The sequence below is a fragment of the Bombyx mandarina genome, chromosome A1 (assembly GCF_030267445.1).
Source record: "Bombyx mandarina strain Sakado chromosome A1, ASM3026744v2".
Lineage (NCBI taxonomy): Eukaryota > Metazoa > Arthropoda > Insecta > Lepidoptera > Bombycidae > Bombyx > Bombyx mandarina.
The window spans coordinates 2,201,692-2,227,150 of NC_143234.1; the positions used below are offsets into that span (position 1 = coordinate 2,201,692).

General features: G+C 40.1%; 1 protein-coding gene across 8 annotated transcripts in view; it reads left to right on the plus strand.

Annotated features, from left to right (window-relative positions):
• Positions 1-25,459, plus strand: part of cher (filamin A protein cher) — a 111,697-nt gene that overhangs the window by 45,549 nt on the left and 40,689 nt on the right. Inside the window, exon 1 of one of the 8 annotated variants that reach the window (XM_028169790.2) lies at positions 8,884-8,990. The exons of 6 other annotated variants lie outside the window; for them this stretch is intronic. The gene's annotated coding sequence lies outside the window, so the exon portion shown is untranslated. Of the gene's footprint in view, positions 1-8,883; positions 8,991-25,459 lie in introns of those variants that run through there. One more of the 8 variants, XM_028169791.2, reaches the window with a different exon arrangement.

The window sequence follows — 25,459 nt, forward strand, 5'->3', positions numbered from 1 at the left end:
TGGAGGCTATAGACATCTACAACGTAAATGCGCCACCCACTTTGAGACCCACTCTAAGGTCTCAATGTAGTTATAACGGCTGCCCCACCCTCCAAGCCGAAACCCATTACTGCTTCACGGCAGAAATAGGCAAGGCGGCAAATCTCTCACATTACTGCTTCACGGCAGAAATAGGCAAGGCGGCAAATCTCTCAAACATAAAAAAACCTAGGTTGTATTATTAAAAACACCCTTAATATTGATTTGTAATGGCTTCCGGGAAATTGAAACCGTCATTGCTTAATGAAAATGATCTCATTTGATACTGTGACGTCTATCAAATAGTCACTTAACATCTCGTTTCCCGCTGGTAAGTTGGCACATTTGAGTTAAGAGAAACATAAAACCGGAGAGTCGTTACAGAATTTAAATTCGAAACATTTTTTTAACACGTTACATTATTATTTTTGTTAAAAAAATCATAAGTGTTATATTTAGTGACACCGTCTGGCACTTCTTATTTGAACCGGAAACATCTTGCTAATAGTTCGTGGCGTTTACATTTCTGTCTCTTAAAATTCTTTTGATTTTTCCTGTTTGTGGTTTTTTTATCGTATCTTCACGCTTGTAATTTTCTTTTCTGGGTGAACAGAAGCACGCGTTCGCAGTAAAAGTAGCATCAGTTTTACGTTACAGAATACTATTTTTCATGTATACGTTAAAACGATATTTTTTTCTCATCCTGGTATATAAATAAATAAATAAATAAATATTTACTAACAGTCACGCCACGTTAACTGGTCCCGTGATAAATTCGTAAAGAACTTGTGTTACAGGTACCAGATAACGGAAATAAATGTAAGATTTTTATTATACACATACATATATTTAATATACATCCATAACCCTAGAAAGGACATTTATATTTATCATACAAATATCTTCCCTTGGCGGAACCCGCGACCCCCTTGTGTAGTGACCATGTCACTTACCACTACACCAGTCGGCCGTTATGTTTGTGATCAGCAGTATTGCTCGATATGAATAGACTTGGAATATCTTTTGGACCACATTGATTGACATAAAATGTTTTTGACTATATCGATATGTATGTACCTACGCTTTTTACAATAAAATCATTGTTTCTTACACTATTTTTAATTCAAATTTATTAAAATTTATTTTCTATTTTTTAGTTGGATTTTCCATAAAAACGTATTTTGTTAGTTTTATTAAACTGTTATTTATTTTTAATTTTTTAGCTGAATTTAAATTTTTTGAATATATTTTTTTTAATATTGAATTGTCAACGATCCTTAATAATTATACCAAATTTCGAGTTAATCCGACGTTTTGAAGGGGGTCAAAATCATGTTCAAAGATTCCGTTACATACATACGTCTGAAGCTAATAAAAGCGTATTAAAAAAACGTTCCAGTTACTAATATGGTATGTGGAAACAGTATGTTAATATTTCTTATGTCATCTCATAAATAACGAAAACTTTGAGGAATTCGAAGCCACGTCAGGATCGGCTCGAAGACCAGAAATACGTGTTCTGTGCGCGCTAATTGCAAGTACAAAAACACAATATTTCAAGACAGCGATTTAAACGCTCGCAAGCTTGTGGGTTATGTAAAAATCTTAATTGCGAAACTTGTTTAAAATTAAAAAAAATACAACAGACACTTTTCTTTTTTTCTCCACCTTATCCCACTAGGTGGGGTCGGCACAGCTAATTTTTCTCTTCCATTCTCTTCTATCAGCCGTCATCTCAACACTCACTCCTCTCTCTTTCATATCGTCATTCACGCACTCCATCCATGTCTTCTTCGGTCGACCTCTTCCCCCTCTACCTTGCACTACTATTTCCATACATCTCCTAGTCACATGCATCTTCTCTCTACACATCACATGTCCATACCACACTAACCGTCCGCTCCTTTATTTGTTGTTTACCGAGGCCACTTTCACACTTCCTCTGATATACTCATTCTTTATCTTGTCCATTCTTGTCACTCCACACATCCATCTCAACATTCGCATCTCTGCCGCGTGCACTCCTCTTTCATGCTTAACTTTCGTCGCCGAATACTCAGATCCATACTGCACGACAGCAAAAAAATACAACAGACACATCGAAATGCAATTGAAAAAAAAAAAAGAAATTAATTTAATTTTCAAGTTACGCTACATTATTGTAATGTATTGAAACAACGACCTAAGTACCGTTTGACAACTGTTTATTGATAAATGTCAAAATACTCTCAACAATTATGAAAACGGGTGTACCATCGTCGTCGTGGCCTAAAGGATAAGACGTCCGGTGCATTCGTATGTAGCGATGTAACGGTGTTCGAATCCCGCAGGCGGGTACCAATTTTTCTAATGAAATACGTACATAACAAATGTTCACGATTGACTTCCACGATGAAGGAATAACATCGTGTAATAAAAATCAAACCCACAAAATTATAATTTGCGTAATCACTGGTGGTAGGACCTCTTGTGAGTCCGCACGGGTAGGTACCACTACCCCGCCTATTTCTGCCGTGAAGCAATAATGCGTTTCGGTTTGAAGGGTAAGGCAGCTGTTGTAACTATAGTGAGACCTTAGAACTTTTACCTCAAAGTGAGTGGCGCATTTACGTTGTAGATGTCTATGGGCTCCAGTAACCACATATAAGCAATAAAAAAAAAAGTTATGAATGAATGAATGAATGATTTATTTTATTTCAGACAACAATAAGTCCATATGTGTACATAGTATCATTGAAACATACTCAAAATTAACAATACTAATCAAATATTAGATATTCAAATATTAGTTTTTTTTTTTTTTTTATGATTGAAGTTTACTGGTGGCCCGAAGGCCTTTCCAGTTTCACCAGGACAGGTGGGCGAGCAAAGGCTCAGCCAAGAGGGGTGGGATTTGCTAACAACTGCCCGAGCGCCTCCGAAGGAGACCTAACAACTCAAGAGCCATTGTTTCGCGAATGAATCTACTACCGGATCGGAATCGCGACCCGCTGAGAAGATCCGGCGAGAAACTCAGCGGGCTGATGCATGGGTTAGGTTGCACGTCAACCTCTTTGTCGAGTTCGACGAGTACGGTTACCGGGGTCCCTAAGCCTGCCCCTAGTATTAGAGCTGAAGTATTAGTTATAGATAAGCAACTCAAGCACTCAACATAAATGCTTACGGGCGTCGGCCACTAGACGGCTTCGCTTCGATTAGTTGCTCATTGCTCCTGTAGATGGCAGTAGCATATTACCTATCCTATATTTTATTTTTAATGAAGGATTTTGTAAATTTTCAGAAACTACACATTGATAAAATTTAATTAATTTGTCAATAACAAATAGGATTTCTATGATTTATTATTATTATTATTTTTTGTTTAGCTATCCTATAATTAAATACCTTAACTTTAACAACGTATAAGTTTAGGGGCATCCGCTACAAGATGTCGCTAGTTTCCATACATAAAAAAATATTTGTCTTAAACTATGGTAGTTTCAGGACCCTGGGGTGTACTTTGCATTTAAAATAAATTAACACTTTTGTTTATTTCTAATGGACCTATCAAGAACTGCTCTGTTTTTTAATTAAATATGTACAGTTGTATCAGGGTTAGAATAGAGTCATTCTAATTAGACGAGAATAACCTCACCCAGAAAATGCCGAATACCGGGAAAAGCGGAGGAGCTTAAGTAGGAAGGCGGACCCTTTTTTTTTTTTTTTTTTCCACAGGAGAAAATCGCCGGATCCCCACCCGCGCGGCAGGTGGGGTATGTGGGAGTTGAACCTCACTAAAAACTCCTGCCGCTCACAACCGGCGCCCTACCTCGGACCGGGCCGGAGCCCAGTCGGGGCTATTGAAACGGCGGGACAGGGTTGACGCAGAGCACATTACATCCATCCCACCGTCCCACGGACGCCGGACCGGTGGCCGCCAGCGACACGACCACCGGTTCCCTCGTTCAGCGGGCCGAGAGCCCGCTTTGATGGCGCCGCGTTACACCTTCCCCCAGAGCGGTCGGGGGAACGCGGTCCACCATCACCAAGGCGGACCCTAGCATTTTTTTAAATTTTTTTTTATTGCCCGACGAGCATACGCTCCACCTGATGGTGAGTGGTTACTGTCACCCATGGACTTCACCAATACGAGGGGCAGAGTCAAGCCGCTGCCTACCGTTAAGTACTCTCCACGAGCCTCGTTTGAAGAAGGACATGTCATAGCGCTCGGGAAACACCGTGGAGGGGAGCTCATTCCAAAGCCGAATGGTACGTGGCAAAAAAGATCTCTGGAAGCGAATTAGACTGGGAAAACGCTATGAAGGAGAAGAAGTTACGTCAGGGTTATCGGCGATTGTCTATAATAATACCATGAACATATTATTATACATATAGGGCGTAGACAAGGTTTTTAGCTGAAAATACGTCATTTACATCAGTGCGCAGTTTTCTAATTCCGAAGCCATTCGATGTCGTATTATAAATCTCTAAGGCGCAAAGATTCGGTTTTGTTTTTCGCGATTATTACTAGTTAACGAACCGTCCAAAAAATCCAAGCTAACCATAGGAACATTGAAAAAGAAAACGCCATTCTGAATGTGTCTTTTAAAAGACCAGTATCCAAGTCAGTTACGTAGAGGAATCATCGCAGTGAGACATTTATTTATACAATACTTATAACGGGCAAACGTTATTATAATAATCACATATAATAAAATTACACATCTAACGCTTGGCACGGTTTCAGAGTGAGTGACGAAAAATTAAAAACGCTGTAAAAAAAAATTGAATACTTTTGTACTGAGTCATTTTATTATGCGAACGCATGTTATTTCACGTATATTAATATAGTTTATTGACTTAGATAATTTCGTGTATTTATTTCGGGTCTTGTAATTTTGTAATTGTCAGTCTAAAACTAAAGCGAATTCACAATACGTACAGAGGATCTCGTGTTAGTCTTGTGCTTCTTAGACTGAAGATAAGAAGACGTCCGGTGCATTCGTGTTGAGCGATGCACCGGTGTTCGAATCCCGCAGGTGGGTAGCAATGTTTCGAATTAAATGCGTACTCAACAAACGTTCACGATTGACTTCCACGGTGAAGGTATAACATCGTGGAACAAAAATCAAACCCGCAAAATTATGATTTGCGTAATTACTGGTGGTAGGGGGTCTTGTGAGTCCGCGCGCATAGGTACCCACTGCCCTGCCTATTTCTGCCGTGAAGCAGTAATGCGTTTCGGTTTGAAGGGTGGAGCAGACGTTATAACTATACCTATATTTTTAATAGAGTAGAGTTATATTTTTAATATAGTAGAGTTTTAGTAATTAAAGACGGCAGGTCAAGCGATGGCGGATATCATTAGATTAAGCAGCCCAGTTTTATGCCAAAACTCATTCATCTGATGTTTCTGGAACGTTTCACGGATTGGACATCTTCCGGAATGTTTATTTGATTCACGGTTTTAATGCGCGTAAATTGGTTTTATGATTCGTGTTAGTTTTAGTAAATCTCCTTATTTTCATATGTTTTCGCATGGGCTATTTAGCTCTTAATATGGCAACGTCACACAATACCGAGCTGGATAAGTAGGAGGGAAACATGAAAAAGAATATAATCGCAATAAACCACGCAAGATTAATCCGTAAAAGTTATTTCAATTAGGAAGATTAACTTAGAGAGTTTTTTTTTTTTTCAAGAAGCACACACCATGACACTTAAGAAATGCTATGAAGCTGGATAGTGTAAATGAAAAATAAGGTCTGGTACCGTGCAGGAAAGGAATGAATAGAAACTATCATTACTTATCATTATTTTTACTGGTGGTAGGGTGTCCTGTGAGCGTGTATAGGTAGATACCACCACCCTTCCTGTTTCTGCCGTGAAGCAGTAATGCGTTTCGGTTTGAGGGGTGGGGCAGCTGTCAGCAAAAACTCAGATTTAGAACTCTTATCCCAAGGTGGCATTAGCAGATGTCTATAGGTGAACACTTAATACCTGTTAATTTTCTTACCTCTTTTAAATATGGAAGTTTTTTAATTTTTTTATTGCTTAGGTGGTTGGACGAGCTCACAGCCCACCTGGTGTTAAGTGTTTACTGGAGCCCATGGATATCTACACCGTAAATGCGCCACCCACCTTGAGATATAAGTTCTAAGATCTCAGTATAGTTACAACGGCTACCCCACTCTTGAAACCGAAACGCATTACCGCTTCACGGCAGGAATAGGCGGGGCGGTGGTGCATACCCTTGTGGACTCACAAGAGGTCTACCACCAGTAATTTTTGATTTTTAATTAAAATTTTTGAGGTCTTCTTTCCATCTACATTGTTGTCTTCCTCTATTTCTTTTTTTATATCTTGGACACCTTTCTGTTTCGTTTTTGGCTCATTTTTCTGTTTAATCTGCTGTCCTTATCAACAGTTATTGTACAGTTGTTGTATTATGTATTTTATAACTATGATCTTTGTCTTTTTTCTTATTTTTTTTAAATCGTATTTAATATTTTAATTTTGTAAGCGTACTACATGAAGAGCTTTTTAAACTTACACTCTCATAATTCAGCTATTTTATCCGAATTATTTGCAAATCACACATCCCCAATTTTTTATAATTTCTCGCTTTTTCTATTAATGAAAACAGCTTCAAAGTCGGTTGCTTTGTTGCAAAACAGCGGTGAAAGAGCTTGTGGAGAGTTATAAACGGTAGGCAGCGGCTTGGCTTTTTTTTTATTGCTTAGGTGAGTGGACGAGCTCACAGCCCACCTGGTGTTAAGTGGTTACTGGAGCCCATGGTTATCTACAACGTAAATGCACCACCCACCTTGAGATATAAGTTCTAAGATCTCAGTATAGTTACAACGGCTGCTCCACCCTTCAAACCGAAACGCATTACTGCTTCACGGCAGAAATAGGCAGGGCGGTGGTACCTACCCGGACGGACTCACAAGAGGTCCTACCACCAGTAAAAAACGCTCATGGACGGTAACCACACACCATCAGGTGGGCCGTATACTCGTCTGCCTACAGCGCAATAAAAAAAAATGTTAAGGAGATAGAGGAGAGAGTCGCTTCTTTGCTTTTGAGTTAATCAGAAAACGTTTACGGTACAACATCGCAGCAAAAGTAGACTCTATTGATTCTTAATATTCCTCTTCACTACATATTTGAGAGGTTTACTATTGGGAGGAATGGGGGTTGCGGTCGTCCCTTTAGGAATTGACCCGATCCACTCACAGTTCTGGTGACAGTATCCACACTACAGAACTCGAACTCGCCGAAGAGTTTAACATGAAGCTAACCGGAGAGAAGGCCCTCGTTGACTTTCTCACTGTATCTTCCATCTGGACCAGTGGTAGAGGCATTCGCCAAGTAGCATTGAGCTGTTAGGCCTCCTAGGTTTTTTTTTTATTGCCCAAATAGGCAGACGAGCAGACGGCCCACCCCTGATGGTAAGTGGTTACTGTCGCTCATGGATGTTCGCAATGCCAGAGGTAGAGTCAAACCGTTGCCTACCGCTTAATACTCTCCACAAGCCTCGTTTGAAGAAGGACATGTCATAGCGCTCGGGAAACACCGTCGAGGGGAGCTCATTCCAAAGCCAGATGGTACGTGGTACCGGATGGTAAGGTCTGGTCCAGCAGCGATCGTTCCTTCCCAAAAAAATACCTTCCTCTACCTACTAATGAAAAGTGAACCTCGTTTCTTTTTACCACCGAACCTCCAAAGCAGAGTTCACCTTCTGTGAGTCTCGTAAGCTGAAGAACATACTAGAGTTCAACAGTTCCACCAGAAACCATCTTACATGTAGTGCAATACTTTTTCAGTGACTTGTCTTTCTACATATCGTCTTTTCGCATTAAAAGTGTACAATTTCCTAAAATATTCGAAATTGAGTTAATATGCAGAATCATTTGGTATCATCAGTATTTATCTCATAAATACTGTCAAAAGAGCTTAGTTTAGTTTTTTTTTGTTTTTTGTTTACCTATGTTTTGACTACTATTAACAAAATTAATACATAATTTTATCTTACTTTAAAAGACAGATAATGTAACTGGTAAAAAATGAAAAAAATAATGTTGCAAAGATGATTAATATTAAAAATATCACATGTTAAACCCTTAAAACACTCTCCTGTAAAATTAGTAAGTTTTGAGATTATACAGTTTTAATGCGAGAAGACGATATGATGTTACTTTGATATGAACACCTTTCTAACGTATGTAGTCGGGCTTTGTATGTACGCATTCATTGTCGGAGCTTTGCGCCAAAGCTTTTGATGTGTCAATGACACGAAGAAGAATGGAAGTCACCACTGTAGATGAGATTTTAGTGATTTTTAGTTATGTTCGCATTTAATTACTTATAAAAAAAGTTTAGCTTATTTTCTCAAATATTTTTAAGAAATCGAAAATGTAAGTATGAAACTTTTCTAAGCTCATCCCTTGCGATAAGTAATAATGTTCATGGATAGAGAGAAAATTTTTTTTTTATTAAAATTAATTCTCGTAACCCATGACATGAACTGAAAAATTACAAAGCGCTTCTTCGTAAAACAAATCAGCGTCTAACTATATAAGGTTTTACAGACAATCTTTTATTAACTTGGTATGCATAGACAGGACACTTGAGTCCTGAGTTGCTGAGGATTTAAGCCATGCAAAAACTAACATTCGCGAATGACTATAATTACGACATCAGCAAATAGTTATTGTTAAAAAAAAACAGGTGTCTACTACGCTCCAGGAACTCGTAATAGACCAATAACGGACCATTAATTTATCGTCTCCACCCGAAATAACCATCCTTCCGACATTCATAAAACCCCGCGTAATTAATGAATTTTACAAAAATAATATTCATGTTTCAAAGTCGGACCAGTATTTAGTTTATTCCCGTGCGCCTTACAAGACGGTGCTATCTGGAAGTTATTTAAAAAAAAAAAAAACAAAGTGTTTTTGAAAAGTTAGTGTGCTCTGTGGTCGATAGTGAGTTTAAATAAAAAATTGAAAAAAAAAAAGTTATCCAAAATAAAATTTTATATGTTTTGTGTTTGTGAGTGCTACGACGCTACGGGACTACGAGAGCGTAGAATAGCTACGTTCTTTTTTTTCTTTCTTTTAAAGCGTATAAAAAAAATTGTGATAATCATACGTGCGACATAAAAATTGTGTTCGTAAAATTAAGGCGGTCGTTTAAAATTTTACCCAAAAAAAACCTACTTTTGTTTCAAAATTAGCCTTCAAAGACACTTAAATACCACCACCACTACGTACCACTTACACCACATAACTTCAAACGCTTTTTGTGTGATCGTTTAAAAATTATGTACCATATTTTTTCATAGCGGCTTTCATAACCGCACTAAAAGAAAGAATGTTACTAAAGTGAGAAATTAAGTATTATCGCGCTAGACAAGTCGTAAATCGTCTCTTAAATTATTAAACATTTATAAATTTCGACCTATTAATATCAACTTTCTTTTGCGTATGTGGCGTAATCTAAGTCCATGCGAGTAAGAATAATTATCCCTTCTATTTCTGTCTCGAAGCGCGGTTTTAAAGAGGGGGGGGGGCAGTTATATAATTTACCAGACTTTGTCTCAAGATGAGTATAATAGATAGACTAGATAACTATACTTGAGACCTTTGAACTTATATCTCAAGGTGGGTGGCGCATTTACGTTGTAGATGTTTATGGGCTCCAGTAACTACTTAACACCAGGTGGGCTGTTAGCTCATCCACCCATCTAAGCAATAAAAAAAAAAGATGGATGGATAGATTTGATATACAAGTTCTGATGTCTACATTCTCTAGTATAAGTCTATTTCTCGCAAGAAAAAATCTGAATGTGAATTATATAAAATTAGCCCACAATCTCTTCTCTGCTCTGAAATAAAAATTGAGCCCAATTACAACGCGACCTTACAGGATCTAATTAGATATTTAAACCACCAAACACACACAAAAAATTTCAACTGCGCATTTCTGATATTTCAATTAATCTAAAGTTAGACTCAACCCACTGAGTTTCTCGCCGGATTTTCTCATTGCTCGCGTTTTCAATCCGATGGTAGATACAGCGAAGCATTGCTCTAGTTAGGGCTGATGTTAGCATGTTCTTTTAGGTTGAGCCCCGTGAGCTTGTCCACCAGTCGGGTGAAGTCAGAACAACCCCTGAAGGCTGCCGTCAGATAAATGTGCAAATAATAATTTAAAGTTAGTCTGTGATTACGAGAACTACAGAATAACGTGACGGATATTAGCTATAATAAACACGTAATAAAAACACGTATTTGAGGTGGGTGGCGCATTTACGTTGTAGATGTCTATGGGTTTCAGTAACCACTTAACATCAGGTGGGCTGTGAGCTCGTCCATCCATCTAAGCAATAAAAATAAAATAAAATAAAAAAAACTATAAAACGCTTTACATACTTTTTTTAATTAAAGAATTCAAAACAATCTAAGAATACCTTTATTTTTCACCCATTCTCTAAACTAAATATAACCTCTCCAAATTAATAAAATAAATGGTCATCATTTTTATAGGTTTTCCATTGACGCTTTGAAATTTTGATAAATTAAAGACTCGAACTGCTATTTTATCGATGAGATATATCGGCAAGGTCTTAAGAATAACATAAAGGATATTGCCACACAGAGGTGTATACTAAATATTTTAATATTCCCGTTTCTATACCACTTCGGACTGTCCTAAAGTGATTTTAAATTTGAGTTGAAAAGCAGATCGATCGACTGTTATTTTTTTAAATTTTTTTCTCCTACCTATTCTAGTAAGCTCGAGGGGTTATTCTAGATTCGCCGAGCTAGAGTAGGTGAGCTCACGGGGCTCAAACCTGACGACGTTGCTAACACGAACCCTAGCAAGAGCAGTGCTTCGCAGAACCTACAACCGGATCGAAAACGCGACCCACTGAGAAGATCCGGCGAGAAACTCAGTGCGCTGTCTTTGTGGGTTAATTTACTCGCCGAGCCCTTCGTCGCAAGCGACGTGTTCGACGAGAACGATGACCGGTGCTTGAGGTACTTAAAAGCACCGTTAGTGGATCCGGAAGAACAATCGACTGTAATGCGTTGAGAGTCAACGTAAATAGGTAGACTATTTTAATACAGTGATAAGAGTGAGTACATATAGAAGTTCCGTACAATTTCCCGATAAAAAATTGCATTGTTGCACCTATATCAGTAGACCGGGCGTCTTATCCTTTAGGCCACTTAAAACACGTAAGTGAAAGGTTATTAGGTTTAAGTGAAATTTGGCTTAATACGCGACATTTATCTTTGTAATTAAATGCGCGTTTTATTTGGTATATTAGCATCAACAGTTCGATGTTTTTAATGGAGCTTCAATTAAGTTTACCCCATTGAAATAGCTGAAAAAGTTTTTTTGTTATGTTTTTTTTTTTCAAATTCTTAACTTGGAATGGATCTCTGGTAAAGTTGCAAAAATATCGCTTAAGCCAAATACCTATCACCCCACGATATATAATATAACGTATGTACGTATCATTTATAATCCCTCGATCTCCATCTAAAGTTTTACGAATGTCGGAAACTTTTTAAAAGAACCATAAATATGTATTCTTTATTTCAATACAAACGTTACATTGAGAATTTATTGGATCAGTATATTATTATATTCCCTTGCGTGCGTATCGTTGGAGCCAGAAATCCGTAATATATTTTTATATTTGAAGAAAATTATCTCTTCACTATATTTTGATGATGTCGAAGACCGCCCACGGAACTGCTTATTTATGTTTAGCAGAATCTGGAAGAGACATGAAAATGGACATCGAAATAAAGTGAAGCTAATGTTGATGAGCAGTGCAATCATTCGCGTTGCCAAGCGGTAGGCAGCAGTTACTGCGCCCATGGTGTTGACGATGTCTTTGAGTGACGATGACCACATACCGTCAGTTGGGCCGTATGCTCGTCTGCTAATAAATTGCGTAAACTTATCAAATGGCGCTAAGACATACGTTTTGCCATGATGATATTGCTGGGACTGGGATACAATCTGGTATGCCAAATTTAGCTTTATGAGTAGACTCTTCCGCATTTAGTATGGTATGGACATGTGATAAGACGGAATGATAATGAGGTTGATAAGAGAGCTTTAACTATGAATGTGGAAGGCTTTAGAGGAAGAGGTAGACCTAAGAAACAATGCATGGATTGCGTGAAAGACGATGTCTGTAAGAGGGGAGTGAGCGAAGAAATGGTATATGATAGAGGGGTGTGGAAGGAGAAAACATGTTGCACCGACCTCAGGTGACTGGGAGAAGGTCAGGAGAATAATGATGATGATAGGTAGACTCTTCCAATGTCCGACTCTTCCGATGTCATCCAAGTGATTATAAAGAATGAGTGGAAAGCTCAAGGAAGGAGGAGATAATTTGTATTTGTGATACGGAGAAAGAAGACAGATTGTTTAAAGGTGGTGCCGTTCCTGTTTGAGAAGAGAGCCGCCGTTATATAATACAGTTGAGAAAACGACCTCATGTCTCAATATGTATGACGAGATTCAAAATTCAAGTGACCATCTCTATGGGATTTGGTAACCAGTGAACTTCATGTAGGCCGCAATGAAAAAAAAAGCAAATCTGTAAGTCACTGGTAGAAGATGGACGTATGAATAAAAGGTTTAAAAGTAAGAAAACGAGGTCAATTGACAGTCCCGGGACACGGACAAAAACGCAATCCAATCGAAAAGAAACATTTGTCTAGATGAGTCGGGTTATTCCAGATCAATAGAGTGTGTATATGTTTTTTTATTGCTTATATGGGTGGACGAGCTCACAGTCCACCTGGTGGTAAGTGGCTACTGAAGCCCATAGACATCTACAACGTAAATGCGCCACCCACCTTGAGATATAAGTTCTAAGGTCTCAAGTATAGTTACAAAAGCTGCTCCACCCTTCAAACCGAAGCGCATTACTGCTTCACGGCAGAAATAAGCAGGGCGGTGGTACCTACCCGTGCGGACTCACAGAAGGTCCTACCACCAGTAATTACACAAATTATAATTTTGCGGGTTTGATTTTTATTACACGATGTTATTCCTTCACCTTGGAAGTCAATCGTGAACATTGGTTGAGTACGTATTTCATTAGAAAAATTGGTACCCGCCTGCGGGATTCGAACACCGGTGCATCGCTCAACACGAATGCACCGGACGTCTTATCCTTTAGGCTACGACGACCAAATGTCAATAATGTGCCCTCAATTTTGCTCTCAGAATTGGGTCATAAGTAATGAAGTCCTATCAATAACTCCTCAAAAACGACCTTACCGTAGATTGTATTCATCATCATCATCTTAGGCCTTACAGCCCAGGGTGGGCCTTAGCCTGGTCCAGTATGTCTCTCCATACTGCTCTGTTCAGGGCTTTCTCCTTCCAGTTCCTGACACCGATAACTTTGAGGTCGCGCTCGACGCCATTCAACCATCAGAGTTTGGGTCTGCCACGACTTCTGCGGCCCTCTGGTTTGCCATAGAGCAGTTGTCTCGGCATTCTGGTATTCTGCATTCGAACCACATGTCCTGCCCATCGTAGGCGTCCAATTTTTATAGTTGTTATGATATTAGGATCTTTGTAAATATCATACAACTCGTGGTTATAGCGCGTCCTCCATATCTCGTTTTCCTGTTTAGCAGTAAATTGCATTGGCCTCTCCATTGTCCACTTCGAAAACCAAGCACCAAGGTTTCATATTGCGAAACATCGACCTAGATCGGAATCGCGTTTACGCGTATAAAACGTTAATTCAAATGATGCGTGACATTAAAATACCCACATTAACGAATTTCGCACGACACATGTCATCCCGGGAACGCGTTTGATGTTCAGATATTTCAAATGAGACAGCTTGTTTTAATAGTTCAGCCTGAAAGTGTATGTTAGATAAATAACGAGTAAAAGAAAAGATGTAAAATATTTGTGTGAGCCGAGAAATTTTGGGGTTTCATATAAGCGCGATCTTGGAGTACTACGGAGAACCAATGTGCTTAGTGCGAGTTTTTAACTTCTCGATCGCGTAAAAGTTAATTTAAATTTGTATTTTTTTATTGCTTAGATGGGTGGACGAGCTCACAGCCCACCTGGTGTTAAGTGGTTACTAGAGCCCATATTCATCTACAACGTAAATGCGCCACCCATCTTGAGCTATAAGTTCTAAGGTCTCAGTATATTTACAACGGCTGCCCCACCCTTCAAACCGAAACGCATTTCTGCTTCACGGCAGAAATAAGCAGGGTAGTGGTACCTACCCGTGTGGACTAACAAGAGGCCCTACCACCAATTAGTATGGAGTTGGAACGGCTTCTCTTCGTTTGCCGTTAAGGGCTAACTTTTACGTCATCGAGAAGTTAAAAAACTGGCACTAAGCAAACAGGAGGGACGACGGACAGAGGCGATTGCATCTGTCCGTCGTCCGTCTGTATGTCTGTCCAACATGTTATGTATAAAAATTTTATTATTTGAAGTTGGTAATACAATTATTTCTCCTCCGTCTCTTGCCCCTGAATGGTCAAAAGGAATACACGTGTCTAAAACAGCTCGAGGTTCTATTGAAAGATCAGCCCCAAAAATCAATCCATTGCTCATTTCCCTTCAGTTAGACTCACGATCGAACAAAAAACAAAAAAAATAATACTCTTTCTCATAACCCGCAATGTAACCATTACTATAAAACCTAATGGTGCTAACGAACTCTGGTTGGACTTTGCTATAGAATGCGGTTTCGAAAAATTACCGTACTTACGTAAGCACTAGAAGTAACTATTAATTACTTAGTAGCACTGATCGTATAGTTCAGTTGAGAATTCGGGTGTCTTTGGACAAGTCTCTCTTGTATGAGAGTGACGTCATTCATGTGATGAATTAGGGTTTCGAATGATAATAAAATATATATGTACATATCATCTTCTCGCATTAAAACTGTATAATCTCAAAACTTACTAATTTTACAGGAGAGTTTTTTAAAGATTTATTTAATATTTTTGATATTAATCATATTTGCAACGTTTTTTTTTGCCAATTACGTTATCTATCTTTTAAGGTAAGATAAAAATTATGTATTAATTTTGTTAATAGTAGTTAAAATATAGGTAAACTCAAAAAAAAAACCCAAACTACGCTCTTTTGAAAGTATTTCTGGGAAAATACTGGTGATACCAAATATTTAGGCATATTAACTCAATTTCGAATATTTTTGGGAGACTGTACAACACTTTTAATGCGAAAAGACGATAATATTATCACAAGTCGTGTTTGAGTATTTGAAGTTCCGCGAGAAATCAGAAATCAACGTTACATTTCCACCGGCTATACAATCGTTTCATCTTAGTATTTTCGAACGTAATATTCCTTGGAAGATTGCAATTTCAATACATCAGTGTACATCAGAAATAATCTGTGGATCACTCTGCCGTGTCGAACAGCTATGGCGGCCAAGAATTCGTAACAAAATTACGCATCCGCTATTGCTGGGCCACTGGAGAGTACATTATAAAATCGTTTTCGACTGTGTCACGATGGCTTAAGGACGTTAATCGTGTATATTAATATAGCTACGAATTTGATGTATAAAATTATTTAATATTCGTAATTGTGTCACGATTTAAATCGTTCGGGACTTTTAGAAGTTATTTTTAATAGCTATTTGCGAATAGAGATATATGCATATAAATATAGAATATCGTTTTGGGAGATTCCTTGTTTTTAAAGATTACTACATGACAACTCTTTGCTCTGAGTCATTAGGTTGAAATTTCTTTTGTCCGGAATATGGAATAGAGAAATCGCACCTTAAGATTTCAAGTGACTTAATCCAAAATGATAGTTTTTTTGGGTAAACGCCAAAAATTTATTTTTTACAGTTTCGGTACTTTAAGCTTTAAAGCGCGTACCTTAAAGCTTAAAATATGCGCTTGACTTAAAAAAGATGGAAAGTGCACTTTGTTCTTTTCGAGGTTAAAATTTAAATGTAATTTTGACTTTTAAAAACTTTTAATTTTATATAAACTTATAGAGCACATATTTATAAGTCATTCAAAGTATAAGTATCATTTTCTTAAAATTTTTGGTTAAGCCACTTAAATTCTTAAGGTACGAAATGTTCAAATAAATGGGATCCAACCATACGTGTGGCAACCCTAGCAGTGCTCGAGATATTACCTAGCGGTTATAACCTTTTGTGCGCGAACTGTGTGTAGATAGACTCTCTTTTAATGCGTAGAAAGTGCGGAGCGTCGAAATACCGACTATTACGCAGTTTGATTATAAGTATTAGGCATCGACCTGGCGGACGTGCAACCCTCAGACACAGCCCACCCCAGCCCGGTAAGCCACGTCCGCCTTTTTTTTCCCTACTTAAGTTGAAAGCCTTGAGAGGCTATTTCAGCGTAACCTTAACTAGTAGGTGAGCTCATGGGGCTCAAACCGAGAGTGTTGCTAACACTGGCCCTAGCAAGAGCAGTGCTTCGCGGAATCTACCACCGGATCGGTAACGCGACCCACTGAGAAGATCCGGCGAGAAACTCAGTGGGCTGTGTGTCTATGGGTTAATTCGCTCGTCGAGCCCTTCGTCGTAAGCGACGGGTTCGACGAGGACGGTGACCGGTGCTTGTGGTATCTAAAAGCACCGTTAATGGATCGGGAGGATCCGTAATGACGTGTTTAGGGCGACGTTGACTGTTAATTCGGTCTACAGGATCGGGTATGTCTACAGGATCGGGTATGACGGGATTTGAACACTGACTTTGCTTAATCGCTCTATACAAGCACATTGGTCATCTTATCTTTTAGGCCACGACGATTCGTCTCCTAATATCAAGAATCATAGCTACGAACTTTCGAATAAATTTAAAATCACAGCGTTTTTTTCCAATGATATATTACGCAAAGCAAATAAAATTTAAAAAATCTCCTTTAATCTTTTCGCGTGCGTGTTTATATGTATAATTTAACTCTTTAGAATGTTCGAAAGAGTTGAATTTTAAAAAGATAAATGTTATTTTGAAGTCTTGGGATTTTTGACTGTCTTTTATTAGCTAGATGGGTAAGCTCAAGGCAAAAGATGATAGAATAAATAAGCCAATAGACAATAAAGAATCGAAATCTTAAGACTGTTACTGGTGGTAGGACGCCTTGTGAGTCCAGACGGGAAAGTACCATCACCATGCCTATTTTTGTAGTGAAGCCCTAATGGGTTTCGGTATGAGGGGCGGGGCAGCCGTTGTACTTAAAAAAAAACTAAGACCATTTTGATAGAAAATTCAACAAAAAAATAGAAACTAAATTGTAATAAATTTGAATTAAAAATAGTGTAAGAAAAAATGATTTTATTGTATAAAAAAAGAGTGGGGTGCATGGTATCAGTAGTTATAAATATTTTATGAACAGATATGAGTAGAAGGGTACACGTATTTCACTTAATTTTATTCCCTTTCCCTTTCTTTTTCTTCTTTTAAAAAGTATAAATCTAGATAATCCTTTTTTTCTTAAAAGTTTAAATTGTGAATATAGAAGTTTGTTTGCATGACTTTTTTATTTATTGCTTAGATGGGTGGACGAGCTCACAGCCAATCTGGTGTTAAGTGGTTACTGGAGCCTATAGATATCTACAACGTAAATGCGCCACCCGCCTTGAGATATAAGTTCTAAGGTCTCAAGTATGGTTACAGCTTGAACCCCTTCTCAAGTGAAGATGGAGGCCTCCTCTAAAGAATACCATGTGTCTCTATCTTGGGCTATTTGAGGCCAGCGGCAAGCGATTGTACTTAATTACTTCCCGTAATTATATCTTGGTTATTCATAAACCGAATAAAATACTAAATGAAAGAATCACAATTAGTTTAGTAACTAAATTGATTCGCGTTTAACTCGATCTGCCTGCGATAAGAGCCTGAACTACATCGTGCTAAATTTGATTACGAAAATCTTGGATTCCATTTGTATGTACCTACAGCGCGTGTTATCTTTCCTAAACGTGTTCCAGTTACGTAAATAAATGTGAAATAGTAAAATTGCATACGAAATTATATTAGTCGTATGTCGCATAGCGGATGTTTATAAGTCTTGCGTATTTTGAGGCGCTCTCGATTTCTTGGTGCCTAAAGCCGGGTGCATACGTTCAATATTTAAATCGAAGTGAACTTATTTAATAACGTGTGTGTACCATGTACTGTGTATTATTGTGACGTTAATATTGAGATTCTTCTTCCTCTTGTCCTTATTCCAGTGATTAACTTATTGACGTGTGTGTATCGTGGGCAATATATAGTGAAGCAAATATTGAAATTATTCTTCTTTTTCTTATCCCACATTACATGGGTTCGGCGCAGCGTGTCCTCTTATCTGGGGCTACATCGGATCTGTGTTGTTAGTGCGAGTTTTTTAACGTTCTCGATAGCGTAAAAGTTAACTCAAATTTGTATGCAGTTGGAATGTTTGCGTACGTTTGCCGCTAGGGGCACTGTTCCAACTGCATACAAATTTGAGTTAACTTTCACGCTATCGAGAACGTTAAAAAACTCACACTAAGCAAACTGGTGTTAGTATCACGACTGCCTCAAGTCAACTCTCCTCGGATTATATCTCCAGTAGTATGTACATCCATTACATTACCTAGATAGAACGAGTTTACGATTCACCGACTCAACACTCACCTCCTAGACATCACAGCGTGACTTCTTTACTTTTTTTTTCTATCAAGATTTCCCTTTCTCATGAACCCTTATTTTATCTTCTTTCATTTCTTGTCCTTATCCCACATTGTTTGAGGTCTAGGTAGGGATTTGGCACGAGTTTTACGACCGACCGCCTGTCTGATATCAATCCTCCTTAGGTTATATCTACCTATCTTCTTTTAGTGTTTATTTTAATTTTTAATAGGTTTTTGAATGAATGGTTCCTAAGGAACGTGGGTCTCCATGATGACCTGGAGCTTGACTCAGTCAGTAAGTATCTACAGTCGGCATCATTGTGCCACTTTGAGAAGATGGCACGACATGAAAATCCTCTTGTCGTGGCCGCCAGTCACATTACGATCCAGTGGATCGAATGGTAGACAGTCGACGTCGCCCTAACGCCCTAACGCCCTCATTACGGATCCTCCCTATCCATTAACAGTGCTTTTAGGTACTTCAAGTACAGGTCACCGTCCCCGCCGAACACGTCGCTTGCGACGAAGGGCTCGACGTGCGAACTAACCCATAGACACAGCCCACTGAGTTTTTCGTCGGCTCTTCTCAATGGGTCGCGTTTCCGATTCGGTGGTCAGATTCTGCGAAGCTCTGCTCGAACCTCTGCTCTTGCTAGGGTCAGTGCAGCAACACTTCCGGTTTGAGCCCCGTGAGCTCACCTACACGTCATATGACGTTTATGTCATGATGAAATCGCTTACTTGTATTATTGTAAGTAATGATTTAATTCTCTCAGTATGCTGGTGAAACTAGTCCATTGCTCGGACGATGTGTTAATTATCGTAACACATTAAATCCGTTGTATAATGGTTCTAAATTAAACTCGCACGCGATAATTTTAAGGTGGAAAATAAATCAAGATTATTCGCGCTTTAGGGCTGTCTTGTTTTATTACGACTTCTTTAGTGTTCACATAAATAAAATAGCTATCATCATAACACATAGAGTAGGTTTTTGCTATAAACAGCGGCTTGGCTATGTCTGTGGTATTTCTGACGTCCATGATCGAGGTTGTGATCTACTATCAAGTGGCCAGTATACTCGTCTACAAGGACAATAATAAAATTCCAATTAGTATCTATCATTTTTTTTTAAACCAGATGAGTTTGCGGGTTTATATGTTGATGAATCTTTCTAAGTAATCTTTCTAAAGTCGATTATGCGTAGGAGGTAATTGGGAACACTTAACTTCAAATGTTCAAAACTAATAGAAAAAAGTCATAAGCATAATCAACTTTTACTGAAACGTAAGCTTTGCTTATCTACTTATTGATAACAAAAAAAAAATCTCCAATATCAACGTTTTACTAAAAATATTAATAAACTAAAAAAAACAATAGCGTTCCTTTTTACCCGATACCATATGGGGTAATTGAGATCCACCCGCGGGGAAAATGGGACCGGTACGGGATACCTACCTAAGCTATTCATGTCGTTGCGATGAAGGTAACTACAGCTGTTACTGATACTTCAGAAAATATCATGTTTGGGAATACTGACGAAGGTAGATCTTCCACCGAGCGGGTGATATTGCTTGGTAGACCGAAGATCCGAATGTTGTTGTTCGGAACTTGTATGATAGCTACCGCCACACCAGGATCGTCAACTTAGCCCAGACGATGCCTTAATACGCGTTATTTACCGCAAATTGTTCCGTTCTTGTGGTAGGACCTCTTGTGAGTCGGCGCGGGTAGGTATCACCACCCAGCCTATTTCTGCCGTAAAGCAGTAATGCGTTTCGGTTTTAAGGGTGCGGCAGCCGTTGTAACTATACTGAGACCTTAGAACTTAAGTATATCTCAAGATGGGTAGTGCATTTAAATCGTAAATGTCTATGGGCTCCAGTAACTACTTAACACCAGGTGGGCTGTGAACTCGTCCACCCATCTAAGCAATAAAAATAAAAATCCTTACATTAATCCTAACGAGGCACTGTCAGTTTTCACTAAATCACAAGTGCCATTTCATTAATTTGATCTCTATCTCCTACGGTTTAGGCACTCTTTTCGTCTTGATTAGTCACTGGTTTTAGGAGTTTAATGAACTTATCGGGATCGGTGGGTGAGAAAGGTCAGGGCTCGTCCAGTGTAAAGTTTCAATGCATTATGGATTTAACTGCATTATAACAATTTAGATTAACAACAAAATAATTCTGAGAAATGAAAAAAATAATTTTAAACATCTACTCCCCTTATTCCGCAAGCTGGAAACGGCCACGAACGAAATGAAAACACGAATCTCCAACATGCTCCAGCACATAATATCTCATGCCGGCAGACATGTTTATTATCTCAACTGCTCCTGTACCCGGAAAACATTCGGACGAGTCTTTGATGCTAGATATCTGAGGGTTTTATGAATTTAAGTGCTCACTTTGTCTAAGAAGTGAGAGCGATAATAATACGCTCGTAACCGCAGCAGCTAAAAAGACGTTTACATGTCATTTTGCTTTTGTCTTATCTTCCGAAAACAAAACCAGATAAATTTGCGGAAATTTATTTGAATCTAGGACTAAGGAAATGTTTTAAATCGAATCGAAATACGTCTAGATGGCGCTGTTTGGCGTGTTGTTATTGTCAGAAAAATACCGCTTATACGAGAATGCTATCGTGGTGAATGCTCTATAAATCACCTACATACCCGATCCTGTAGACCGAATGATAAACAGTCGACGTCGCCCAAAACACGTCATTACGGATCCTCCCGATCCATTAACGGTGCTTTTAGGTACCACAAGCATCGGTCACCGTCCTAGTCGAACCCGTCGCTTGCGACGAAGGATTCGACGAGCGAATTAACCCATAGACACAGCCCACTGAGTTTCTTGCCGGATCTTCTCAGTGGGTCGCGTTTCCGATCCGTTGGTAGATTCTGCGAAGCACTTCTCTTGCTAGGGTCAGTGTTAGCATCACTCCGGTTTGAGCCCCGCGAGCTCACCTACTAGTTAAGGTTACGCTGAAATAGCCTCTCAAGGCCATCAGCTTAGATAAAAAAAAAAGAAAAAAAAAAGTAAAGTTTCCACCACGCTGTGTGCTGAGAGCTACGAACTGTCCTTCAGATTAGCTTTAAAAGACTTGTAAGCCGTGGGCCATCAAGAGGTCACGTGTTGTTCAATGCCATCGACGACTTATAGTAGAAATTCATTTTAGGACCAATCGCCGTTTACTTCTATATCATCATCATCATCAGCCTTTATCTGCCCACTGCTGGACATAGGCCTTCCCCAATGCCTTCCACATAATGCGGTCCTCCGCCTTCCGCATCCAACGACTTCCCGCTGTGCGCACTAAGTCGTCAGTCCACCTGGTTGGAGGACGCCCCACGCTCCTTGTACGCATCCGTGGCCTCCATTCGAGGACTTTCCTCCCCCACCTGGCGTCGCTGGCTCGACAGATGTGACCGGCCCATTGCCACTTCAGCCTGCTAGCTTTGAGAGCTATGTCGTCGACTTTCGTTCTCCGTCGAATTTCTTCGTTCCGGATTTTGTCCCTTAGAGAAATACCTAGCATAGCTCTCTCCATCGCCCGCTGTGCGACTCTTAACTTATGGGCCAGCCCTGCCGTCAGTGTCCAGGTTTCCGCGCCGTAGGTCATAGCGGGGAGAATGCACTGGTTAAAGACTTTTGTCTTCAGGCATTGAGGAATTTGCGAGGTGAGGATTGCACGGAATTTCCCAAATGCCGACCAACCCAGTCGTATGCGTCTCTCAATCTCTGTATTGAAGTTACCCCGGCCAAGCTGGATAGCCTGACCGAGGTAGACAAAGTCTTTTACCTCTTCAATGACTACATTCGAGATGGGAACTTGGCCCGGGACGATTTTATCATTGAACATGACTTTCGTCTTGTCAAGGTTCATCCGCAGTCCCACGCATCGGGAAGCAGCATTGAGATCGTTGAGCATACGACTGAGGTCCTCCAGCGATTCCGACATTAAGACTATGTCATCGGCAAATCGAAGGTGTGACATGTACTCTCCGTTGACGTTGATTCCACATGTTTTCCAGTCCAGCGTCTTGAAGACATCTTCAAGTGCAGCGGTGAACAGTTTCGGAGATATAACATCTCCCTGTCGGACACCCCGCTGCAGCTTGATAGGTCTAGACTGGCAATCCTGGATTTGTACGGTCATCGTCGCGGCTTCGTATAGACTTTTCAACACCTCGATATAGCGATAGTCTATCTGGCATCGCTGTAAGGATTCCAGAACTGACCAGGTCTCGATAGAGTCAAAGGCTTTCTCGTAGTCCACGAAAGCCACGCAAAGTGGCAGATTATATTCTGTAGACTTTTCTATAATCTGTCTGAGGGTGTGAATATGGTCTACGGTATTGTAACCCTTTCGAAACCCAGCCTGCTCCGGTGGCTGGCATTCATCAAGCCTTCGGGCGAGACGATTAGTAATGACCCTGGAAAAGACCTTGTAAACGTGGCTCAAAAGAGATATCGGTCTATAGTTCTTCAACAAAGTTTTATCACCTTTCTTGAAGAACAACATGACCCGACTCCTTGTCCACGCCAATGGTGTAGTCCCATTGTGTATGACGGAATTGTACAGGCTCCGTAATTCCTTCAGGATAGGAACCCCTCCGGATTTCAGCAGCTCCGTAGTAATTCCATCTTCACCAGGCGCTCTACCATTTTTGAGCTGTTCCAGGGCCATCCGAATCTCCCCGATGCTGATGTCCGGGACATCATCCGAGTAATGCCGAGTAAGCGGTGCTCGGCTGTCACTAGCTCGGTTGGCGGGTGTAGGTAGAGAAGTGCGCATTGCGTAGAGTTTGCCATAATATTTTTCGACCTCGCCTAAGATTTCTGGCTTGGAAGTAACTATAGAACCATCTTCTCGCTTAAGCTTAAGCAGAGGAGCACTTTTAGACGTCCGTACAAGGGCTTTAAGGCCTTTATTGCGCTCTATCGCAGCTTCAATGCGTCTAGCATTAAAGCTACGGTAGTCACGCCTCACCATCCTGCGGACGTCCTTATTTAAGGTTGCGTACTCTGCTGTAGCTCTTGCGGATGGAGTGGCTTCTCGTCGTTTCCTCATTAATGCCAGAGTCTCAGGGGTTAGCTTGGCTTCACGAACTCTCCGCTGTGATCCAATGTATCTTCCGCCAACTTCACGTAGTGTCGCCGCCATGTTCTCCACCACGTCGTTCACGTCCTCAGTGGGATCCAGCAGACTGAATCGATTTTGAAGTTCCAATTGGAACTTCTTGGAAACTTGGATGATTTGGGGAAGAGACCGGCGCAGAGTCGATCTCATCAACCGGGTTCTTTCAAGCCTTATGTCGATATTTAGGGTTCCTCGAATAAGTCGGTGGTCACTGCCGGCACTAAACCTGTTGACCACTGAGACGTCCGTAAATATTCGCTTCTTATCCGCCATGATGAAATCGATCTCGTTCCGTGTCACTTTGTTGGCACTTTGCCAAGTCCATCTCCTTTGGGGCTTCTTTTTGAAAAACGAGTATATAGTAGTATACTTCTATATAGTCTGTCACAAAGAAGTGTCGCTTATAACACACACGGATCTTAACGTTAATAACGAACGATAACTTTTTTAAAGTCGACTAGGACTGTGACTAATTTGTAATGATAAAAATGAAATTTCATCTGTAGCTACGGAATAAATCTTCAACATTTAGGATTAGCGATGATGAGTGCGTGTTTTGATTTCGAATACCGTAAATTATTGCGTTTTAAAATTATTACATCAACATGTTATTTTAGTGCATTGACCTGGTTGGTATTCTTGATCTCTTGATCCAACGCTGCTCGTGTGAGGGCTTCTGCGGCAATTTTAGAGCAGTGGTAGGACATATTATGATTATACCATTGAAGACAGATTTCCACCTATTTCTGCCGCAAAGGAATCATGCTTTTCGATTTTAATGGTGGGGTAGTTATGCAGTTGTGGTCATTTGCGGTGCACTAGCAACTTGCAACGCATGCATTCCGTTCCAAGCTGACGGAAAAGTCCCACGACGGAAAAGTCTTTGACAAGTGTCTGTAGCCAGTGATGGCATAGGATTAGGAGACGTCGTCGTTTTTTTATTTTTTTATTGCCCTTGTAGGCAGACGAGCATACGGCCCACCTGATAGTGAGTGGTTACCGTCGCCCATGGACTTCAGCAATGCCAGGGGCAGAGCCAAGTCGCTGTCTACCACTTAATACTCTCCACAAGCCTCTCTTGAAGAAGGACATGTCATAGCGCTCGGGAAACACCGTGCAGGGGAGTTCATTCCATAGCCGGATGGTACGTGGCAAAAAACAGGCGTTTACAATGGGCCTTATGAGAAGGGTCACTCAAAAAGCAATGGAGAGGGCTATGCCCGGAATTTCCCTGCGAGATCGAGTCAGGAATGAAGATATTCGAAAGAGAACCATGACAACATAGTCGAAAAGATTACGTGGTTGAGCAGAGAGGCAGATGAGCATACGGCCCACCTGATGGTGAGTGGTTACCGTCGCCCATGGACTTCAGCAATGCCAGGGGCAGAGCCAAGCCACTGCCTACCGCTTAATACTCTCCGCAAGCCTCGTTTGAAGAAGGACATGTAACAGGGTACAGGTACAAAGTACAGGGCGCATTGTTCGAAGAAGAGATGGCCGCTGGGTTGAAAAGCTCTCGAAAAGTTCTCTTGAAAAGTTCCGTGCACTGAAAAATGGTATCATACGAGGTGGTTCGAGGACCTCTTAAAGGTCACAGGAATCTGCTGGATG